Source organism: Pseudophryne corroboree, chromosome 1 (genome assembly GCF_028390025.1).
Source record: "Pseudophryne corroboree isolate aPseCor3 chromosome 1, aPseCor3.hap2, whole genome shotgun sequence".
Classification (NCBI taxonomy): Eukaryota; Metazoa; Chordata; class Amphibia; order Anura; family Myobatrachidae; genus Pseudophryne; species Pseudophryne corroboree.
Genome location: NC_086444.1, coordinates 303,155,355 through 303,169,827, shown reverse-complemented (window position 1 = coordinate 303,169,827; position 14,473 = coordinate 303,155,355). Strand labels below are relative to the sequence as shown.

The window sequence follows — 14,473 nt, the reverse complement described above, 5'->3', positions numbered from 1 at the left end:
CTCTCCATGGCACCGAGGGTGTTCACCAAGGTGATGGCAGAGATGATGTTTCTCCTTCGCAAGCAGGGAGTGAACATAACTCCGTACCTGGACGATCTTCTGATAAAGGCACCGTCCAGGAAGAGGTTGTTGAACAGCATTGGCCTCACAACCAAACTACTCCTGGATCACGGGTGGATTCTAAATCTTCCGAAATCTCACTTAAAACCAACTAGGAGGCTCCTATTACTGGGAATGATACTGGACCTGGAGTCACAGAAAGTTTTTCTTCCATTGGAAAAGGCATTGGTAATCCAGTCGATCGTTCAGGATGTCCTGAAGCCAACCCGCATATCAGTGCATCTGTGCATTCGCCTTCTGGGGAAAATGGTGGCCTCTTACGAGGCTCTTCAGTACGGAAAGTTTCATGCAAGACCCTTCCAGCTTGATCTGTTGGACAAATGGTCCGGCTCACATCTTCACATGCACCAGAGGATCCATCTGTCGCCAAAGGCCAGGATCTCCCTTTTGTGGTGGCTACAGACTTCTCACCTACTCGAGGGTCGACGGTTTGGGATTCAGAATTGGATTCTGCTAACCAGAGACGCAAGCCTCAGAGGTTGGGGAGCAGTCACCCAGGGGGTGCAGTTTCAAGGAAGATGGTCAATTCAGGAAGTCGTCCTTCCAATCAACATTCTGGAGCTCAGAGCTATATACAAAGCCCTTCTGCAAGCCTCATATCTTCTTCAAGATCGGGCCATTCAGGTCCAGTCGGACAATGTGACGTACATAAACCGACAGGGCGGAACGAAGAGCAGAGCAGCGATGTCAGAGGTGTCAAGAATTCTCCTCTGGGCAGAAAAACACACTGCGAGGTTGTCGGTTGTCTTCATTCCAGGAGTAGACAACTGGAAAGCAGACTTTCTCAGCAGACACGACCTGCACCCGGGGGAGTGGGGCCTTCACCCGGAGGTGTTCAGGTGCTTGACACGTCGATGAGGATGTCCACAAATCGACATGATGGGCTCTCGTCTCAACAAGAAGCTCATGCGAATTGTTCCACGTCGAGAGACCCACAGACAGTGGCAGTAGACGCTCTGACGACTCCTTGGGTCTATCAGATGGTGTACGTGTTTCCTCCACTTCCTCTGATCCCAAAAATTCTGAAAAGAATAACAAGGGAAAAGTTTCAAGCAATTCTCATTGCTCCAGACTGGCCAAGAATCGCCTGGTACGCGGACCTTCTGGAGATAATCCTCGAAGATCCGTGGCCTCTACCTCTTCACGAGGATTTTCTGCAAAAAGGCCCGTTCATCTATCAGGACTTACCACGGCTATGTTTGATGGCATGTAAGTTGAATGGCTGATTCTAGCCAGGAGAGGAATCCCTGACAGGATCATCCCGACTATGATCCAAGCCAGGAAGGGGGTAACGTTTAAACATTACCACCATATTTGGAAGAAATAAGTCTCTTGGTGTGAGAGCAGAAAATATTCTGCGGTGGAATTTCATCTGGGACGTTTCCTGCTTTTTCTGCAGTCGGGTGTGGATGTGGGCCTACATCTGGGCTCCATAAAAGTCCAGATTTCAGCCTTGTCCATTTTCTTTCAGAAACAATTGGCTTCTCTCCCTGAGGTCCAGATGTTCTTGAAAGGTGTTATGCACATCCAACCTCCCTTTGTGCCTCCCGCTGCACCTTGGGATCTCAATTTGGTGCTGCAGTTCCTCCAGTCGGACTGGTTTGAACCGTTACAGGAGGTAGACGTTAAATATCTTACGTGGTAGACCATCACACTGTTGGTCTTGGCTTCAGCAAGACGTGTTTCGGAGCTGGGTGCGTTGTCTTACAAGAGCCCCTATTTAATTTTCCATGGGGACAGAGCTGAACTGAGGACTTGTCAGCAATTTCTTCCTAAAGTGGTTTCACATCAACCGAAATATTGTGGTTCTGGTTGTTACCGACACCTCTGTTACTTCAAAGTCTTTAGATGCTGTGAGGGCTTTGAAGGTGTATGTGAAGAGAACAGCTCGTCACAGGAAGTCTGACTCTCTCTGTTTGTTCTTTACGATCCCAATAAGATTGGGTGTCCTGCTTCAAAGCAGTCCATTGCGTGCTGGATTAGGCTCACTATCCAGCATGCTTATTCTATGGCAGGATTGCCGGTTCCTAAATCTGTACAGGCCCACTCGACGAGGTCAGTGGGTTCTTCTTGGGCGGCTGCCCGCGGGGTCTCTGCCTTACAGCTCTGTCGAGCAGCTACTTGGTCAGGTTCGAACACGTTTGCAAAGTTCTGTAAGTTCGATACTTTGGCCTCTGAGTAGCTTAAGTTTGGTCAATCAGTTCTGCAGGAAACTCAGCACTTTCCCACCCGGTTTGGGAGCTTTGGTACTTCCCATGGTACTAAATGGAGCCCCAGTATCCTCTAGGACATAAGAGAAAATAGGATTTTAATTACCTACCAGTAAATCCTTTTCTCGTAGTCCTTAGAAGATGCTGGGCGCCCGCCCAGTGCTTTGTTCGTCCTCCACTGTTACTTGGTTAAGTATTGTTGTTTGGATCAGCTGTTGCTGTTACTGTTCCAAATTTGGTTAGCATGGCTTTCCTCTTTGTGTGTGCTGGTTCGGAATATCACCACTATCCTTTTACAGCCTTCTCTCAAAGTATGTCCATCTCCTCGGGCACAGTTTGCTAGACTGAGTCTGGTAGGAGGGGTATAGAGGGAAGAGCCAGTGGACACTATCACATTTTTAAAGTGCCCTTGGCTTCTAGTTGACCCGTCTATACCCCACGGTACTAAATGGATCCCCAGTATCCTCTACGGACTACGAGAAAAGGATTTACCGGTAGGTAATTAAAATCCTGTTTTCTGCCAACATGGGGTCTATGACACTGCTGCACTATACCTCCAAAATCCCAACTCTCTTCTCTCTTTGGGATATTGGACCTTCTGTTCTAATAGTACTTTCATATGTCTTACTGGCTGTTCTCATTAATCTTTCTTCATACTGTCCTCTTTGTGGACTAATGTATTCTCTTTTATATATAGTTTGTTTTTCCATCAGTGGCCCCCACTGTGGGCGTTCCTTCCCTCCTAATTGTTTCCATCCGTTCCTCTATTTCAGTCTATTCTATTTGTAATTATTCTATTTATATATCTGTCTGTCCACGTTGACAATTGTATGCTGCCTTATGTCCTTTTGTGGCAGTACTAGGGTTTCGATTATTGATTTGTCTATTTTTGACCACAAATTGTTTGCCACTATGCTGCTTGACTTAATTGTTGTATTTTGTTATATATAAAACTTACAAATGAAGAGTTTAAAAACAATAAGGCAGGCTGCAGAGTTAAGTGTAGCTGGAAGAGTAGTGAGCCAGAAATTAGAAAGGGCAGAAATGTGTAGATTACAGTTGTCAAGTCAAGAGATGATGAGTGCATGAATTAGAGATATTGTAGCTACCAATGTGAGAAAACGTCCTGGACATGTTAAGGAGCTGGAAGTGGCAGGATTGGGAGAGGTCAATGTGAGAAAACGTCCTGGACATGTTAAGGAGCTGGAAGTGGCAGGATTGGGAGAGGTCAATGTGAGAAAACGTCCTGGACATGTTAAGGAGCTGGAAGTGGCAGGATTGGGAGAGGTCAATGTGAGAAAACGTCCTGGACATGTTACGGAGCTGGTAGTGGCAGTACTGGGAGAGGTCAATGTGAGAAAACGTCCTGGACATGTTACGGAGTTGGAACTGGCAGGATTGGGAGAGGTCTGGATGCGAGGGAGAAGGAAAGAGCAGAGTTAAGAATGTCTGTCAGTCATCAGAAGTATGAAACAAGGAAAGGGAGGTGTTATTGCAAGAGGCAAAGTTTTATAAAGTCTAGGAGCCAACTTAAAAGTTCCGGGTTAATCCATCCCCACAGTATATGAAAACTTGTATAGCTATATAGACCAATACAAAAGCTCCTTCAATGCCCATCAGACCATGTAATATGCCTCACCAGTTCATAGTTTGCCACACAGTAGCTCCCCAATTCATATGATGCCACATGGCAGTAACTCCAATTCAAGTGCCACACAGTAGTGTCCCCAATTTATAGTATTTGATCCAGCAGTGCCTCTAACTCATAGTATACTACACAGTAGTGACCCCGATTCATAGTTTTCCACACATGTGTACCAAATTCATAGTGTGCTACACAATAGTACCCTCAATTTAGTGCCCCTAGTTCACAGTATGCCACAAAGTAGGGTCTCAACATTTCCTCTTCTTCTGCACGGTTATATGCCTGGGGGTGCAGGAGCAGAGGGAAAAGGGGATGAGAACTCAGACTCACAAGAGAACAGCAAGAAGCTGCTCCTGTCACTGTAAATGTCTGAGTGATTTTCAACCTTTTTTACTCGCAGCACACCGAACAATATTTTAAAATTGCCTAGGCACACCATCAGTTCCCCACAGAAAAAAACAAAACACACACACATTGGCCCTCACAGTGAAAAAACAAAAACAAATCCACACATACATTGGCCTACACAGAAAAACAATCACATTGCTCCCCACATAAATCCTATTGCTCCACACATCAATCAGTCGCATTTCTCCCCACATAAATCCTATTGCTCCCCACATTAATTATATACTTTGTTTCTCCCATAAATCCATAAATTATTATTCTCCCCACATAAATCCTATTGAAATCCTATTGTTCCCCACAGGAGAAATAAAATAACAAATATTATCAGCTGTCCTCCTCCCTGTCCCTCAGTAGCGGAGGCCGTTCATAGTGGAGTGCTGCGAATACTGAGCAGCGGTTGGTCGGGCAGGTGTGGCTATGGGTGGGCAAGGAATGCTGTGTATGCAGGCGGGAACTGGAAGATGTGTATGCAGGCGGGTGGGCTGGCTGGGTGGTGAGACGCGGCGGCTGTGACCAATGATATCACATCATTTTCAAAGCATAGGTCATGGCCGGAGCACGACTGAACCTCTAAGAAGAGCCCGGGCCAACAGTTCACTCTGAAGGTGCATGAAGCTGCTCTGGCTCCGCGGCACACCTCTCAACTAGTGTGCCACGGCACACTGGTTGAAAAAGCCTGGTGTACGATAAACAGGCAACATGTGCACCAGCTCTCCACAGCCTAAAAGTTCCAAATCATTGAATAAGGGACCAGCTCTGGCAACTTCCCTCTGGCCCAGCCTATTCCTGCAGCCAATGTACTGGGATTGTGTTTAATGAATTGAAGCTCTGAAGTGAGAGATTTTAAATCATCTGGATCAGCTGGTCAAGAGACCCAAGACTTTCTTCTCCAATATCTCAACGGAAGCGGATCCTCATATAGCTTGTTTATCAGTACATATGATAATCATGCCTTGTTTGTTTAAAAATAATGCCCTTTCATCACTGGATCAAACCATACATGTAAGTAATGGGGAAAACATTGAAAGTGAATCAAATATGAATAAAATCACACCCACACATACACGTACTCTGTCTTAACAGTGAACACATATTGATGTCTAACATCTAAAACGGTAAACTAGAGACATTTTCTCAACTGAGCAAGAATTCAAACACACGGGAGGTATGCTGACAACATTTAAACAGTTCGAGAAAAGCCTGTCCATGTAAGAGAAGACCTGCTTTGATCCATTGCTGTACCCGTAGGAAGTGCAGACCAGATTTTATTGCTAAACTTAGGTCCCCTGATTTAGATTTCATTTGGAATTTTCTGAACATCTAAACAATGCTAGAACAAATGACATTTCTCTAACGTCCTAGTGGATGCTGGGGACTCCGTCAGGACCATGGGGAATAGCGGCTCCGCAGGAGACAGGGCACAAAAAGTAAGCTTTTAGGATCACATGGTGTGTACTGGCTCCTCCCCCTATGACCCTCCTCCAAGCCTCAGTTAGGTTTTTGTGCCCGTCCGAGCAGGGTGCAATCTAGGTGGCTCTCATAAAGAGCTGCTTAGAAAAAGTTTTTTAGGTTTCTTATTTTCAGTGAGTCCTGCTGGCAACAGGCTCACTGCTACAAGGGACTTAGGGGAGAGAAGTGAACTCACCTGCGTGCAGGATGGATTTGCTTCTTAGGCTACTGGACACCATTAGCTCCAGAGGGATCGAACACAGGCCCAGCCATGGAGTCCGGTCCCGGAGCCGTGCCGCCGACCCCCCTTGCAGATGCCGAAGTTGAAGAGGTCCAGAGGTCCGGAAACAGGCGGCAGAAGACTTTCAGTCTTCATAAGGTAGCGCACAGCACTGCAGCTGTGCGCCATTGTTGTCGGCACACTTCACACCAGCGGTCACTGAGGGTGCAGGGCGCTGGGGGGGGCGCCCTGGGCAGCAATGTATAATACCTTTTTCTATGGCTAAAATACATCACATATAGCCCTTGAGGCTATATGGATGTATTTAACCCCTGCCATATATCGCAAACTCCGGGAGAAGAGCCCGCCGTTTTAGGGGGCGGGGCCTATTCTCCTCAGCACACAGCGCCATTTTCCTGCTCAGCTCCGCTGTGAGGAAGGCTCCCAGGACTCTCCCCTGCACTGCACTACAGAAACAGGGTAAAACAGAGAAGGGGGGCATATTTTGGCGATATTTTTATATATTAAGCGCATATAACAGAAACAACACCTTTTAGGGTTGTTTATATACATTTTTATAGCGCTTTGGTGTGTGCTGGCAAACTCTCCCTCTGTCTCCCCAAAGGGCTAGTGGGGTCCTGTCTTCGATAAGAGCATTCCCTGTGTGTCTGCTGTGTGTCGGTACGTGTGTGTCGACATGTATGAGGACGATGTTGGTGTGGAGGCGGAGCAATTGCCGGTAATGGTGATGTCACCCCCTAGGGAGTCGACACCGGAATGGATGGCTTTAATTATGGAATTACGTGATAATGTTAGCACGCTGCAAAAGTCAGTTGACGACATGAGACGGACGGAAAACCAGTTAGTACCTGTCCAGGCGTCTCAGGCACCGTCAGGGGCTGTAAAACGTCCCTTACCTCAGTCAGTCGACACAGGTACCGACACAGATGAATCTAGTGTCGACGGTGAAGAAAGAAACGTATTTTCCAATAGAGCCACACGTTATATGATCACGGCAATGAAGGAGGCTTTGCATATCTCTGATACTGCAGGTACCTCAAAGGGGGGTATTATGTGGGGTGTGAAAAAACTACCTGTAGCTTTTCCAGAATCAGAGGAATTGAATGACGTGTGTGATGAAGCGTGGGTTAACCCCGATAGAAAACTGCTAATTTCAAAGAAGTTATTGGCATTATACCCTTTCCCACCAGAGGTTAGGGCGCGCTGGGAAACACCCCCTAGGGTGGATAAGGCGCTCACACGCTTATCAAAACAAGTGGCGTTACCGTCTCCTGATACGGCCGCCCTCAAGGATCCAGCTGATAGGAGGCTGGAAACTACCCTGAAGAGTATATACACACATACTGGTGTTATACTGCGACCAGCAATAGCCTCAGCCTGGATGTGCAGTGCTGGGGTGGTGTGGTCGGATTCCCTGACTGAAAATATTGATACCCTGGATAGGGACAGTATTTTATTTACTATAGAGCAATTAAAGGATGCTTTTCTTTATATGCGAGATGCTCAGAGGGATATTTGCACTCTGGCATCGAGAGTAAGTGCGATGTCCATATCTGCCAGAAGAAGTTTATGGACGCGACAGTGGTCAGGTGATGCGGATTCCAAACGGCATATGGAAGTATTGCCGTATAAAGGAGAGGAATTATTTGGGGTCGGTCTATCGGATCTGGTGGCCACGGCAACAGCCGGAAAATCCACTTTTTTACCTCAGGTCACCTCCCAACAGAAAAAGACACCGTCTTTTCAGCCGCAGTCCTTTCGTTCCTATAAGAACAAGCGGGCAAAAGGACGGTCATATTTGCCCAGAGGCAAAGGAAGGGGTAAGAGGGTGCAGCAAGCAACTACTTCCCACGAACAGAAGCCCTCCCCGGCTTCTACAAAGCCCTCAGCATGACGCTGGGGCTGTGCAAGCGGACTCAGGGGCGGTAGGGGTCGACTAAAGATTTTCAGCACACAGTGGGCGCGCTCACAGGTGGACCCTTGGATCCTGCAGGTAGTATCTCAGGGTTACAAGTTGGAATTCGAAAAGTCTCCCCCTCGCCGGTTCCTAAAGTCTGCTTTACCAACGTCTCCCTCAGAAAGGGCGACGGTATTGGAAGCCATTCACAAGCTGTATTCTCAGCAGGTGATAGTCAAGGTACCCCTCCTACAACAGGGAAAGGGGTATTATTCCACACTATTTGTGGTACCGAAGCCGGACGGTTCGGTAAGACCTATTCTAAATCTGAAATCCTTGAACCTGTACATACAGAAATTCAAGTTCAAGATGGAGTCACTCAGAGCAGTGATAGCGAATCTGGAAGAAGGGGACTTCATGGTGTCCCTGGACATAAAAGATGCTTATCTGCATGTCCCAATTTACCCTTCACACCAAGGGTATCTCAGGTTCGTGATACAAAACTGTCATTATCAGTTTCAAACGCTGCCGTTTGGTTTGTCAACGGCACCTCGGGTCTTTACCAATAAGTAATGGTAATGGCCGAAATGATGGTTCTTCTACGAAGAAAAGGCGTATTAATTATCCCTTACTTGGACGATCTCCTGATAAGGGCAAGGTCCAGAGAACAGCTGGAAGTCGGAGTAGCACTAACCCAAGTAGTGCTTCAACAACACGGGTGGATTCTGAATCTTCCAAAATCTCAATTGACCCCGACGACACGTCTGCTGTTCCTGGGAATGATTCTGGACACTGTTCAGAAAAAGGTGTTTCTCCCGGAGGAGAAAGCAAGGGAGTTATCCGAACTTGTCAGGAACCTCCTAAAACCAGGAAATGTGTCAGTACATCAATGCACAAGAGTCCTGGGAAAGATGGTGGCTTCTTACGAAGCAATTCCATTCGGCAGATTCCACGCACGAATATTTCAGTGGGATCTGCTGGACAAATGGTCCGGATCGCATCTGCACATGCATCAGCGGATAACACTGTCACCAAGAACAAGGGTGTCTCTTCTGTGGTGGTTGCAGAGTGCCCATCTGTTAGAGGGCCGCAGATTCGGCATACAGGACTGGGTCCTGGTGACTACGGATGCCAGCCTACGAGGCTGGGGAGCAGTCACACAGGGAAGAAACTTCCAGGGCGTGTGGTCAAACCTGGAGACGTCTCTTCACATAAATATACTGGAGCTAAGAGCGATTTACAATGCTCTAAGCCTGGCAAAACCGCTGCTTCAGGGTCAGCCGGTGTTGATCCAGTCGGACAACATCACGGCAGTCGCCCACGTAAAGACAGGGCGGCACGAGAAGCAGAAGAGCAATGACAGAAGCTGCAAGGATTCTTCGCTGGGCGGAAAATCATGTCATAGCACTGTCAGCAGTGTTCATTCCGGGAGTGGACAACTGGGAAGCAGACTTCCTCAGCAGACACGACCTCCACCCGGGAGAGTGGGGACTTCATCCAGAAGTCTTCCACATGATTGTGAACCGTTGGGAAAAACCAAAGGTGGACATGATGGCGTCCCGCCTCAACAAGAAACTGGACAGATATTGCGCCAGGTCAAGAGACCCTCAGGCAATAGCTGTGGACGCTCTGGTAACACCGTGGGTGTACCAGTCCGTGTATGTGTTTCCTCCTCTGCCTCTCATACCAAAGGTACTGAGAATTATACGGCTACGGGGAGTAAGAACAATACTCGTGGCTCCGAATTGGCCGAGAAGGACTTGGTACCCGGAACTTCAAGAGATGCTCACGGAAGAGCCGTGGCCTCTATCGTTAAGAAGGGATCTGCTTCAGCAGGGACCTTGCATGTTCCAAGACTTACCGCGACTGCGTTTGACGGCATGGCGGTTGAACGCCGGATTCTAAAAGAAAAGGGCATTCCAGAGGAAGTTATTCCTACCTTGATTAAAGCCAGGAAGGAAGTGACCGCACAACATTATCACCGCATTTGGAGAAAATATGTTGCGTGGTGTGAGGCCAAGAAGGCCCCAACGGAGGAATTTCAATTGGGTCGATTCCTACATTTCCTGCAGGCAGGATTGTCTATGGGCCTCAAATTGGGGTCTATTAAGGTTCAAATTTCGGCCTTATCGATTTTCTTCCAGAAAGAATTGGCTTCAGTGCCTGAAGTACAAACCTTTGTCAAAGGTGTACTACATATACAGCCCCCGATTGTGCCTCCAGTGGCACCGTGGGATCTCAACGTAGTTTTGGATTTTCTCAAATCCCATTGGTTTGAGCCGCTCAAATCGGTAGATTTGAAGTATCTTACATGGAAAGTAACCATGCTACTGGCCCTGGCTTCAGCCAGGAGAGTATCAGAGTTGGCGGCTTTATCGTACAAAAGCCCATATCTGATTTTCCATTCGGACAGGGCAGAACTGCGGACGCGTCCTCAGTTTCTGCCTAAGGTGGTTTCGGCTTTTAACTTGAACCAGCCTATTGTGGTGCCTGCGGCTACTAGCGACTTGGAGGACTCCAAGTTGCTGGACGTTGTCAGAGCATTGAAAATATATATTTCAAGGACGGCTGGAGTCAGAAAATCTGACTCGCTGTTTATCCTGTATGCACCCAACAAGATGGGTGCTCCTGCGTCTAAGCAGACGATTGCTCGTTGGATCTGTAGCACAATCCAACTTGCACATTCTGTGGCAGGCCTGCCACAGCCTAAATCTGTAAATGCCCACTCCACAAAGAAGGTGGGCTCATCTTGGGCGGCTGCCCGAGGGGTCTCGGCATTACAACTTTGCCGAGCAGCTACGTGGTCAGGGGAGAACACGTTTGTAAAATTTTACAAATTTGATACTCTGGCTAAGGAGGACCTGGAGTTCTCTCATTCGGTGCTGCAGAGTCATCCGCACTCTCCCGCCCGTTTGGGAGCTTTGGTATAATCCCCATGGTCCTGACGGAGTCCCCAGCATCCACTAGGACGTTAGAGAAAATAAGAATTTACTTACCGATAATTCTATTTCTCATAGTCCGTAGTGGATGCTGGGCGCCCATCCCAAGTGCGGATTGTCTGCAATACTTGTACATAGTTATTGTTACAAAAATCGGGTTATTATTGTTGTGAGCCATCTTTTCAGAGGCTTCTTCGTTGTTATCATACTGTTAACTGGGTTCAAATCACAAGTTGTACGGTGTGATTGGTGTGGCTGGTATGAGTCTTACCCGGGATTCAAGATCCTTCCTTATTGTGTACGCTCGTCCGGGCACAGTACCTAACTGAGGCTTGGAGGAGGGTCATAGGGGGAGGAGCCAGTACACACCATGTGATCCTAAAAGCTTACTTTTTGTGCCCTGTCTCCTGCGGAGCCGCTATTCCCCATGGTCCTGACGGAGTCCCCAGCATCCACTACGGACTATGAGAAATAGAATTATCGGTAAGTAAATTCTTATTTTTAGGTGTATATATATATATATATATATATATATATATAACAATGTATAAATAATAAACAATGAACATAGTAGAAATAAATACATGCATACTCACAGTTTGAAAGGCACAGAAGGCCAATTGAACATGGATGTAATACAAACTAGTAATCATATGGCCACCAAATAAGGAGGAAGGCGGACATTGGTAGGCTAACAAGGATGACAAAACAAGCAAGTACCCCCCCCCTTCAAGGTCACACTGAAACCATTCGTAGAAGGTACCAGGTAGTGTTAAACAAAGAGCGAGTTCGAATTTGGGTCTGAATGCCCATAGAACCACTATAAAACTCACCCACATTTCAAATAATTTTTCGGTTATTACCCCTGTTTCTTGCACAACCTCTACCCATTCCATGCGAAAGAGGTAAAATAGTATAGTTTTACAGAGAGGTAAGGTGGGGGGGGGGCTCAGGTTGTATCCAGACCTATTGGATAGACTTTCGGGCAGCTGCGCTGACAGCCAGCAGTAGGTGTGTAGGCATGTGCCTACCTTTGAAATTCTAAACCCTCTGAGGAGAATGCCAAACAGCCCATTCAGGGGTTAATGATATATAATTGAAACAAATGTTCTCGGGAGTAATTGAGCACTAGCAACCAGAATCGACGATTTAACAGACATGACCATAAACAATGGTAGAGATCAGCCTGGGACTGGTAATATTATACTTTTTATGGTATCGGGACTCTGGGTCGACACCCATTGGTTGACAGTGACTAGGTCGACACTAGAAATTGTTTGACACAACCATTAGTTCGACATGAACAAGGTCGACATGAGTTCCTCATATTTTTTTTTTTTTTTACTTTTTCATACTTTACGATCCACGTGGACTATGATTGGGAATGGTAACCTTGTTCACTCGCCATGCAAGGGGACACGGTGCACTAATTGGGATTCCTGGTCACTTTACGAAGAAAACGACACATTTTTTTTGAAAAACTCATGTCGACCTTGTTCATGTCGACCTAATGGCCATGTTAACCTATTTCTAGTGTCGAACTAGCCACTGTCGACCAATAGGTGTCGAGCTAGACACTGTAGACCCTGAGTCCCATACCCACTTTTTATACCATGTGCATTTTCACTGTTAAACACAAACCAGTCAGAGTACTTGTTCAGGGACAGTTCCTAAAACCAGAAAGTAAACCTGCACCTATGTATGCTGTGGGCAGACAGATGGGGGCTGATTCTGTTAGGGAGGAAAGCAAATTAAAAAAAGTAACTTTGTACCTAGGCAAAACCATGTTGCACTGCAGAGGGGGGTAAATTTAAAAGTGCAAAGAGATCCAGATTAGAAGGTTGTGTTCAAACACAAATATAAATCCAAATGTATTTGCACCCCTTGCGTTGGTGTGTAAATACTAAGTTAGAATCCTAATTTAGGGTTAGCCTCATAATCTCATTTGCACAAAGACAAATAGTGCTCTCTATACTGCTGACTCTTAAGGAACACTTTGAAGGTTTGGTGAGAAGCAGGAAAAGTGGTACAGCAGCGTGAAACTCCGGTCTAGTGTGTTTAGAAATACCAGACCCATAGTAATTAAATTTTTGCAATTGAAACCACTGGAAGAGGTTCTGCAGCAGTACATATACAGGACTCGTAGAGGCTATATGCGCATAATACGGATGTACGGATGGTGTAATGGTTAGCATTACTGCCTCACAGCACTGAGGTCATGGGTTTGATTCCCACCACGGCCCTAACTGTGTGGAGTTTGTATATTCTTCCCGTACTTGCATGGGTTTCCTCTGGGTACTCCGGTTTCCTCCCACAATCCAAAAATATACTGGTAGGTTAATTGGCTCCCAACAAAATTAACCCTAGCGTGAATGTTTGTGCGTGTACATGTTATAGGGAATATAGATTGTAAGCTCCACTGGGGCAGGGACAGGGATGTGAGTGAACAAATATTCTCTGTAAAGCGCTGCAAAATATGTGTGTGCTATATAAATAAGTGGTAGTAATAATAATAATAATACACCATCATACCATAGAATATCATAGAATGTAAATCCCAAATCTCTGACAAAAGGTTCATTATATAATAACTGATTGCTTAGGTAGTTATAGAAATGAATATAATAAATGTTTCCAATAGAAACCACAGAATGAGTCAAGGTTAAACAAACCACAGTCAAGAGAGGCAGATCATTTTCATAAACTTTCCGAGGTCCAGGGCAGGCAGTACAAATTCGTAGTCAAAAGTAAAAGCCAAGGTCAAAATGGACATTCCGGAGCACAGGTAGCAGAAACAGTCAGTCGAGATACCGGGGCCGGAATACCGTCACTGCTGAGAAAACCGGTGCCGGAATCCCGACTGTTGGGGTCTTCTGACATCGGCATGTTAAGTTCCAGGATCCCATATCCAACCCATTCCCATCACCCCTTCTCTAATTGTACAGTGCCTTGCTAAAGTATTCAACCTTTGCATTTTTCATGTTTTGTTGCCTCACAACCTGGAATTAAAATGGATTGTTTGATGGTTTGCATCATTTCATTATCAGAACATGCCTACAACTTTGAGGATTTTTGTTTTATTGTGATGCAAACAACAAATAGGACAAAATAACAGAAAACTTCAGCATGCATAACTATTCACCCCCCTAAAGTCAGTACTTTGTAGAGCCACCTTTTGCGGCAATTACAGCTGCAAGTCGCTTTGGATAAGTCTCTATGAGCTTGCCATTGGTATTTTTGCCCATTCCTCAAGGCAAAACTGCTCCAGCTCCTTCATGTTGGATGGTTTCAGCTTGTGAACAGCAATCTTCAAGTCTGACCACAGATTCTCAATTGGATTGAGATCTGGGCTTTGACTAGACCATTCCAACACATTTAAATGTTTCCCCTTAAACCACTCGAGTGTTGCTTTAGCAGTATGCTTTGGGTCATTGTCCTGCTGGAAGGATAACCTCCGTCCCAGTCTCAAATCACAGGCAGACTGAAACAGATTTTACTCAAGAATATCCCTGTATTTAGCACCATCCATCTTTCCCTCGACTGACAACAGTTTCCCAGTCCCTG

At 46.2% G+C, this 14,473-nt stretch overlaps 1 protein-coding gene across 1 annotated transcript in view; it reads left to right on the top strand.

The window, feature by feature from the left end:
* Positions 1 to 14,473, top strand: part of IFT81 (intraflagellar transport 81) — a 452,264-nt gene that overhangs the window by 118,953 nt on the left and 318,838 nt on the right. The gene's annotated exons all lie outside the window — the stretch shown is intronic.